The sequence below is a fragment of the Homarus americanus genome, unplaced genomic scaffold (assembly GCF_018991925.1).
Source record: "Homarus americanus isolate GMGI-L3 unplaced genomic scaffold, GMGI_Hamer_2.0 scaffold52806, whole genome shotgun sequence".
Taxonomy (NCBI): Eukaryota; Metazoa; Arthropoda; class Malacostraca; order Decapoda; family Nephropidae; genus Homarus; species Homarus americanus.
In genome coordinates, this window is record NW_024720773.1 from 797661 (window position 1) to 806293 (window position 8633).

Consider the following 8633-nt stretch of genomic DNA (forward strand, 5'->3'; position numbering starts at 1 on the left):
TGTAGGGGGTTACGTATTGCTGTTTTATCCCCAAAAAATGACAAAGTCCAAAAGTAACAAAAAAATATATGCCACTGTGCTGATAACTGGGTCTTACTGTAGTTGTCTACACAGGCTGGGATTGGTAGACTCTCTGAATTCGTCAGAAATACGAATTTTAAGGAGCAGTCTCTTACAGCCTTTGTTGACACTACGCACGCATGCGCGTTTTTTCTCCATTCAGCATTATTCTTAATAACGCCACGTCTCTCACCAAAACAGGCACCACGCGTTCAGAGCGTCGGCCATTACCACACTGAGGGACTCGCCATGTGTGGGGTAACTGCTTACTGCCATTATGCACCTCCACTGTGAATCGGTGGATACCCTATATATCACCACCCAGGATAGGAGAAAATAATTGTATGTTTGAGAAGTTTTGCAGTCGCTAAGTGGAGCGACCTAATAATACCAGGTATGAATACCTGGGAAGTATCCCATCTGCTCAACAAGAGTAAAGTGTGAACGAGGTACCTGGTATGTGTACCTAAGAATACCGAGGAGTTCCATACGTGTAGATGTGGAGTGTACGCGGGATGTGGTACTATGATATAAGATGTGGTGCTGTAATGTAACATGTGATACTCTAACAGGTGGTGCAGTCTGACGTATTGGGTGTTATGGTAAGAAAGAATGACTGAGGTAAGGAGGTCATTGATTGTTATGAAGAATGTAGATAATAGTAGTAGTTATTTTTATGTAAGACGTATACTGATGTGAAGTGTAATGAACATAATAGTGGTTCTTCTGATGAAGGCCAACTCTTTTTGTATTGTGACGGGATGCAATATGTTTTATAAGGAGTAAATTAGTTAAGTCATGCTTGATGTTTCACCCTTCCTCCCACATCTGCCTCCCTGACTGTTCTACACTCCAGGACGTGCACTTCGTAACGTCTGTCGAGCACCTGTACCTATCACTCACCGCCTGTAAGGACCTCGGCTTGGTGCATGTTGACTTCCCGCTCCCACTCCCCTCCGTTGCTGCTACGGGGGCGGTGGATGAGGGTGACACCAGCCTCCAGCCCAGGCCACCTGTCATGCCGCTCCACCCACTAGAAGAAAACGCCTAAAGGCTGGAGGAGTGGCTCCTCCGCCACTTCTCGTCTACCACCTTCAACACGGATAGGTATCCCCTCCCTGTGATGGCAGGTGCCCCTCATCACACCCACCTGTTACCTGGTGCCAAACCCCACGCCTGCCACACCCCTGCTTCGGTCCCCAAGCACTGGGAGACAGAGGTCAAACAGCAGTTCAACAACGATGTCTGGAAGGGTGTGATCCGCCCGGTTTCAGCAGGGGAAGCCATGGAATGGTGTGCTCGGATGGTGGTGGTTTCCAAAAAGTCAGGCAGACTTAAATATCCATATTAAAAAATACTCTAAATCATTATATATGATATCGCCACGCACAATTGTGCGTGGCGATAACATGTTAAGTGAAGAAATTGTTTACAACCCAGAATAGCTTACTAAGCGAGATGGAGCTGGTAGCAGCTGTGTGACTGCCCGAGGGGTAGATAGAATATCGCCTTTTACTGTAGAGGCAACATCTTGAGTCTCGTCAGCCAACATCTTCCTGCAGGACATTATATTTTTTCTCATTGGTCTAACCCTAGACCCAAAAACGTGAGTGTGATTGTGAACTGTTGAATCCTCTGAGAACTCTAAATAACTTTAATAAGTGTAATTATGTACTGTATATTGATCGTATTATTCAAACTGATGTACCACCAGTTGTTTTATGTGAATTGTATTCAACAGGTTTTGACCAATTTATACTCATTGCATCAACGACAAGGGTCTTATTGTCCTGCACAAACCAAAATCGCTCCTATGAGCGATTACAGTCAAAACATGGGATAGAACCATTGTGGGAGCTGCCAAGGGTGGTGTCAATATTGTTTGGACGATCACGCGAGAATGTTAGTGTTCATTGCGGATAGCCGCACCTGGAACCGCGAGAACTGGTGTCAGAAAAGACTGGTCTCGGTGCCCAAATTGCTCGGACAAGTGCGCGGGACTGTTACCATTCATTACGGACAGGCTGAGGAGCGGCCTCAGCGTCAATAACATTCGTGTGAATACGCGGGAGAGATAGTGATCAAAGCGTACAGCCAGACTAGATCGCCAAGCTTAAGAAGGCTGGTGTGTGTGTGTGTGTGTGTGTGTGTGTGTGTGTGTGTGTGTGTGTGTGTGTGTGTGTAAATAAGGAATAAGAACGAGTGAAGTGCTCTTTCTGTTAGAAAATAAAGGGTTGTGACAGCTAAGTAACGTTGTGTAAGTAAGGGCACCGCAGTAGTGTTTGTGACTTCAGTTGTGTAATGAGTCCCTACATTGATTGTGGGGCCTCTGTGGTCGTGTTAAGTGTGACATCACTCGTGCATATGGCACGCCACGTATTTGAGGGACATCGCTCACGTGTATGGCACGCGCTTGTGTGACATAACTCATGTGCATAGCACTGTTTGTGTGACGTCACTTGTGCGTATGGCACTGTTTGTGTGACGTCACTCGAGCGTATGGCACTGTTTGTGTGACATCACTCGTGCGTATGGCACTGCGTGACGTCACTCGTGCGTATGGCACGCGTGAGTGTGTCACTCGTGTGTATGGCACTGTTTGTGTGACATCACTCGTGTGTATGGCACTGTTTTTTGACGTCACTTGTGTGTATGGCACTGTTTGTGTGACGTCACTCACGCATATGGCACTGTTTGTGTGACATTACTCGTACATATGACACGGTTTGTGTGACGTCACTCATGCGTTTGGCACGCGTCAGTGTTACACCTCCAATTGTGTGATATCAGCGATCATGGGACGTCACCATGAGTAGTAGCTGATACTAAGCGTTACTGCATACATTTATCGAGCAAGATAGATCACGCTCGTTGTTCTGGCAGGTATGGACATGGAAGGGAATAAGTCAGAAATGAGACGCTGTCGACGTAGAAACCGACGTCACACCCACCCCGCCAAGGAAGCGTGAGATAAACCTGTCTCCTGAGAAGAGAAAGGAACCACCAAACGAAGGGATTGAATTGCAATTATGCTAGCAATACCATCAAACGTAGCAGATGTTCGCTCACATGACAGCAATGATGCAGAATGTCACCGAAGGTACGAATCGACTACAAGGTAAGGGCAGCACAGAAGATTGCGGAAAGGTGTTATCACTACCAGAGACACGACCTTCCTCAAACCGAAACTGACGAAGAAACGCTATATACTCCAACAGGACTCCCGGCGCTCACCTTAACCGCGGAGTCGGGAACATTTCACCAGGGGGAGAGCAGAAGTACTTCCGAGCATCAAGCTCGCTCACTGAAACCACTAACGTTGATGAAGGACCAAAAGGACGACCCGCCGAGGTCCGAGGGCTGGGTGAGAGAACTGTTAGAAAATATGAGGATCTCCTAAAGGCCGACGCCGAATTTCAGCGGAGGAACTTGCAGTGAATACTGGGAGTTCAAGCGACCCTTCCAGCGACACGTTGGGATGGCACAGATACCTGATGCTTTGAAATTAGAAACACTTTTCGTCGCCTATGCCAGCTCCGCTAAGGACGCTTTGCGAGGATGCCTGCAATTACAAGATCCCAAAGCAGGGTACAAGGAAGCTTTGGACATATTAGAGAAACGTCACGGCAACAAGCACACTTACATCTGTCAGCTAATAAAGCTCTGTGAGGTCCAATTGTGAGACTAAATGACGTGAAAGGCCCCAACAGTTCTCAGACGAACTGGGGGATTGTGTTCTGGTCCTTTAACCGTTGATTCCGTCTGGGCTAATGAGGCTGGAACATGTATATTATATAGGGTTTTAGTAGCGAAACCCATTTGTCTGTTATCTATTTATTGAGGAACTATCTCAGATACAGTTCCAAGTGTATATCACTGTAACTTAATCATTGTAGCTATGAGTGTTAAGATGAGGACGGAGGCTCTATTAAGAGCTCTTCTAAATACGTCCAGTTGGTGTGAGGTGTTGAGTGACAATGCTCCAGGCAACCGGCTTTTAATTGCTGACATTTAACAGTCTTAGAGCTGCACCTCAAGGAACCTACCCATCACGTGATGTAACCATGTCACCTCATAGTCAGTGGAAAGTTACAGGGGGTGATATGATTATACAAACCCAATGTACTGCCCTGACTTTTATATAAAGACTAAGGGGCTAATACTGTATATCACTCGGTCACCACCTTCCGAGCTTCCATGAGGAATAAACTAATCTCGTAGAATACATCCTATACATAAACCTAACCATGTTATAAACATATGTGTAGACACTAAGCTGGGGACTCTGGAACCGTAGGCTCATCAACTACTGGGGTCTTAGACTTAAGTGTCTTATGGGCTAGTATCTTATGTACAATGTTCAACTTGGAAGACACTGACTTATAATAGCAAAACAAAAATATCACTGCCAGAATTAACACTATAGTGGGAATGGTTAAACTCGGTATTGCAATTCCTCGTGCAAAATAAAATGGCAGATGATCATCTAAATCAGCAAACTGTGACTCTTTCAAGTAAGAAATAACTTTCAACTTCTCTGAGACAATATTGAGTTCACCAATAGTGAAGTTAAGGACTTGAAACAAAGGAATTAAATCTGAAGTAAGATTTAAATTCATTGCAAAACGCTGATGAGAAGGCAAGGTCTTCAATGAACTACAAGTTATCTTACAGTAATCTGGTGCCTTATAATATCCTTTCACAACTGACTGCTTACCACCATTGTGGCATTTTAAAATGGCATTAGTTTCATCAGGAAAGAAAAAATATTGCACATTATGCAGTTGCGCATGAAACACAGTTTTTCTAGTAATTGGCCTATAACTACATTGTGTTAGTGCTGTGCGTACGTAAATTCTTCATCTGTTAGTAGAAGTTCTTTTGATCTATCCAGAGTATACAGTGTGTCATTAACATACCAAGGGAAGAGTTCAAAATGACATGCATTAAATTTATGTTGCCCTAGCATAGGTATGTGGATAAGAAAAGCATTGTGCGTGAGAGTTGAATCCAACAGAGGGTAATAATATTCTACCTCATGATCTGTGAAAATTGGAGTTAAGTGACACGTCAACTTGGCTATTTGTAATGCTTCAAGAAGAGTCTTCACAGGCACAAGCTTTGCATCCACTCGTCCTAACCCTGCATCCACGATGCTTGCTATTAGTTCATTTTTATTAGTAATTATATCTTGAACAGAATCTTCCGCTGCTTGCAAATCCTCAGAAAAATAAAGGAGCCTGTAGGAGTTCATGGTATAATGTTGTCTAGCACTCAGGATGGATGGAAACTCTAAGGTGGTTTTCTTGTATAATATAAATTATATGATTTACAGTCTGGTGCTGGAGGTGCCGTGTGGTGAGGAGCTGCTCAGTAGAGACGTTCGGTGAGTAGCGTGTTGAAGGAGGTAGATGTGCAGGAGCTTCGTTAGAGAAGATGTTGCCTGTTGCTGGCCTCCTGGTTGAATGAATGCTGACAGCGTGGAGGTTGCTGGAGGAGGTGGTGCTTGTTCAAGAAGAGAGACCAAAATGAGAGCTGGTTGATGAGGAAGCTCAGAGAAGGAAAGCTGGTGGGTCGCCATGCTCGCTGGCGGGAGCGAGGACCGCCAGGCAGGCGAGGAGAAGCGAGGGCAGCCAGGCAGTGGCGGAGGAGGAGGTGTTGCTTGTTCAAGAAGAATGGTCAGAATCAATCTCAATGGAGAGACAGATCTTATATACCCAGCAGCCGCGAGTCCTCTATGAGTCATGTTGGGAAAACCCGAGAAGTAACCGGTCTTTTGCTCGGTTGCTAGGATACGGCGGCGCATCTGGTGACGCCGCTCGTTTGGTTGCTAAGGAAGGCGTCGCAGGTGGGATGCAGCTATGCAGTTGTAGGGGAGAAGTCCACTACAATACTCCCCCTTCCCTCCAGGCGGTGTAGGAGACTTGTTGTCTGTAGAGTTGCTTAGCACATGTGAGGCAGACCGGGCAGTGCATGCCTCATGTGAGACAACGGCGATGGCGTGAATGAGCCGATCGCTGAAATACAACTGTCTAGATACACACTATCTGTAGGAGAAGGGAGAAAAAGGGTGTGTGGAGGCGATGAATGTTGTGCTTCCCTCACGGCAGGTACAGGGTCGTCAGATGCGCCTGCTGGGGTGTGTGGGCCTGGGTCAGGAGCAGGGGCTGCGTCAGCAGAAGCGGATTAGGGCTCATGACAGCAGCTGGGTCCACGACAGCAGCAGGGTGCAGGACATTAGCAGGGAGTACCTGAGGGAGAAAAGAGGGGTGTGTGTGGGTCCGGATTCAGGAACAGAGGCAGCGTCAGGGGTTACTGCTGGGCCGGGGTCGGCGTCTGAGGCAGGACGGGTGTGCTGGGGTCGTCAGGATGTGGTGCTTGGGGCAGGAAGAGGAGCCGGTGTCTGCTTGAAGACTGGGAGCGTGATCAGTGTCTCCTCCATCCTGTGTGAGTGCTAATCTCCGGGAGTCACCATTTGTAGGAGTTCGTGGTATAATGTTGTCTAGCACTCAGGATGGATGGAAACTCTAAGGTGGTTTTCTTGTATAATATAAATTATATGATTTACAGTCTGGTGCTGGAGGTGCCGTGTGGTGAGGAGCTGCTCAGTAGAGACGTTCGGTGAGTAGTGTGTTGAAGGAGGTAGATGTGCAGGAGCTTCGTTAGAGAAGATGTTGCCTGTTGCTGGCCTCCTGGTTGAATGAATGCTGACAGCGTGGAGCTTGCTGGAGGAGTGTTGCTTGTTCAAGAAGAGAGACCAGAATGAGAGCTGGTTGGTGAGGAAGCTCAGAGAAGGAAAGCTGGTGGGTCGCCATGCTCGCTGGCGGGAGCGAGGACCGCCAGGCAGGCGAGGAGAAGCGAGGGCAGCCAGGCAGCGGCGGAGGAGGTGTTGCTTGTTCAAGAAGAATGGTCAGAATCAATCTCAATGGAGAGACAGAGCTTATATACCCAGCAGCCGTGAGTCCTCTATGAGTCATGTTGGGAAAACCCGAGAAGTAACCGGTTTTTTGCTCGGTTGCTAGGATACGGTGGCGCATCTGGTGACGCCGCTCGTTTGGTTGCTAAGGAAGGCTTCGCAGGTGGGATGCAGCTATGCAGTTGTAGGGGAGAAGTCCACTACAAGCCCCTCCAACATAGGGACTGAATTCATCAACTTATAAACAACCCGAGATAAATGGTTAGACTCAGAAATGATCGCATTAACTTTCGATTCTAAGGCACTAATTGCATGAAAAGTTTGAGTAATAACACGATTTTGTTTAGAAACAGCTTGATCGACAATGTTCATGCTGTCTCCTAGTTTAGCTACATCCTCGGCAGTCGCTGTGCCAAATAGAGTGCTTTGTATAAGACCCATAAAATTAAAAAATCCTCGCTTTCTTCGTGTTTGGGAATGCACTTTCTTTGCAAGATCATCCTGAGACACTGGAATAGTGTTTCCGACAGCGACGAGAATCTTGTGAAGGGTTCTGAGACGAAGCAGCTGAAGCTCAACAGTTTGTGAAACCATCGTCGAAATGTTTGGAGTTGTACGGAGATCATCAAGGACAGTCAAAGCTGTCTGTAGTTGAGCGTCAATGGTTTCCATCTGATGGGGAAGCTTGAGCAGTCCGTGCAACTCATATTTTGTGTTCACTACGTCCTCAACAACGAGAACACATCCAAGGGGTGCAACAAGCGCACCTGGCTTAGGGACATCTGTGGACATATACGTAAACACAACGGTGCCACAAAGCAGTAGGAGCTGCACACTGATGATCCAAGCCATTCTGTAAAAGTTTTAGCATATTTTAATGTGTTTGCAGAACGAAGTTTCAAACGATACTCATTAGGCACACTCTGCATGTGTACTGTTTGAAAAGATGTGTCTAATACATCATAAACATTCGTCTGAAAAGATGTGCCTATGACATCATTTCCATCTTTGGGTAGTAAATCCTCATGGCCCTTTTTAAGACGATCAGCATGCACTACATCTGCGGTCTGTGCATTAGGCTTCCAAATTTTAAACTTGCTGCCCGCTTCTTTGGCGAAAATGCGGAATGGACCAGAAAATTTGGCCGAAAGCTTAGAGTTCCTTTCAGGTTCTCTCACCATAACAGCATTACCTATTTCTAAAACGACAGGCTTAGCTTGTTTATGTTGCTTAAAAATCATTTCAGCGTGTGACGCTGCTAAATGTTTCCGTACTTGGCCATGAATATCCGATAAACGCTGATCTGTTTTGTCACGAAATCATTCATATTATAAAGAGGGCATGGCTTGTCAGTAAGTACATCATAAGGCAGATGTTTGTCTATGCCATAGACAATGTAGAAGGGTGATTTGCCGGTAGAGCTATTAATCGACCCATTAGTAGACAGTGCAACTTGTGGTAACCAATCCTCCTATGTGTACTGCAAATCACACACAATCGGGCGAAGTATCTCTAGGATCTTGCGGTTGGCTCTCTCGACAAGGCCATTAGCCTCTGGATGATAGGCTGTAACAAAACTTTGTTATATTCCATATTGTACACAAATTTGTGCTACTAGCTGAGTCTTAAACTCTAATCCATTGTCGGAGAGAAGAAC